Below are 1,764 nucleotides of genomic sequence, written 5' to 3' on the forward strand. Positions count from 1 at the left end.
TTGCTATTTTCAGAACACTTTGACTTTTCTTCTTGCGTCACGTTCCTCTAGAATGAATGAATGAATGAATGAATGAATTAATGAATGAATGAATAAATGAATGAATGAATGAATGGAGGAATTGATGAATAAATAAAAATATGAATTAATTAATGGAGGAATGAATGAATGAATGAAGAAAGGAAGGAAGGAAGAAAGGAATGTTTAACGACGTCACCAAAATACATACCGGCTATTGGGTGAGAGAATATTACCTGGATATATCTTTGTTGACACTGAACTCCTTTTGGGTCATTTTATTATCAAACACATGGGATTTTCCCACCTCTATACCGGGGAGGGGTGTGTGTGTGGGGGGGGGGGGGGGGGGATCCTCAAACGACACGCTGAGAGCTATGCCATCACCCCTGCACGACCAACTCCTAAGCTCAAACACGTTTTACAAAAAAAAAAGTGTTTTTATTCGCTCTGTCCCCATCAGTAAATCAAGCTAGTGAACCATTATCAGGTCCTAATAATTTGGGTTGGTAAGAACCCAATGCCAAAAGGTTCCAGCATGGAGCTACCTTTCGATAAACTAAGTCAACTCAACCAATTAGCTCCATTTTCAATTTCCATGAACCGTTCTAAATTATGCGTCAAAATTACCTTCAAGAAATTACGCAACATTTTTTCATTTGAATTTAAACCTACGGGACATTTGCAAATTCAATATCAGAAAAACCAACCCTCGCTCGCTACCAACCGTGATTGGGTTGTTTGTACTCCCTTGCACATGCCAGGGCGGGCGACCCCCCCCCCCCCGACCCCCCCATCCCAAACCTTTTCATATCCTGGACAGAGGAGCCGACGAAAGTCAACACCTGCGCCTCTGACAGGCGTGTGCTACAATAGCTTGTTCTGAATGTGCGCGTTAAAACCTATGGCATGACCCGACCTGACCTGACCTGACCTGACCTGACCTTGTTGGAAGGAAGATAGTATGATGCTAGAAAACCGGGGATGGTTGTAAAAAAAAAAAAAAAAAAAAAAAAAAAAACATAAAGCAATGTACTCCACACAAGCTTTGGATATCAGGCCCCGTGCTTATAAACCTTAAAGTCTAGACTTTAATAAAGTCCAGACTTTAACGTCATGGCAGCGCCATTCAAACAGCATTACGTTAAAGTCTGGACTTTATTAAGTCTAGACTTTAAGTTTTATAAGCACGTGCCCTGATGTGATTATACAAGGACAATTACAGTGACATGGAAATGGATGCTCTTGTGTGTATGTGGTGATTGTAAAAGTGTCAGCTGCCCAAATAGTTTGGTACATGCCAGATAACTTGATGACCTAGGCGTATTTGTCGTACTATGGCGATTTGAATTGCTTTATTGAACAAAATAATACACCACAAATTGTCTGCTGATATTATTTGAGATAGCACATCAGGGAATATTTGAAATTATTGGCATTATTTTAGACATTCGCTTTCCTCCGAGACAATCTGTCTGAATCTGTTATCATACCTATCATTTGTGATATTACACCATTAATGATTAAGCATTATTATGAAGTCTATGGAAGGGACTCCACGAGTGGACTCTAGTACTAGAGGGTCAGACTAGACCCTGACTCGAGTACCCGATGATAATGAGACTAAGGAATACAGTACAATAGCATTATGTATCTTAATTCCAAAGCGGAATATGAATGCCAAATCATGCCATTGTCTTGCATTTCACACATTCGACTTTTTCCCCCTCCATGTTTTATAGCCCG

This window comes from Gigantopelta aegis, chromosome 8 (genome assembly GCF_016097555.1).
Source record: "Gigantopelta aegis isolate Gae_Host chromosome 8, Gae_host_genome, whole genome shotgun sequence".
Classification (NCBI taxonomy): domain Eukaryota; kingdom Metazoa; phylum Mollusca; class Gastropoda; order Neomphalida; family Peltospiridae; genus Gigantopelta; species Gigantopelta aegis.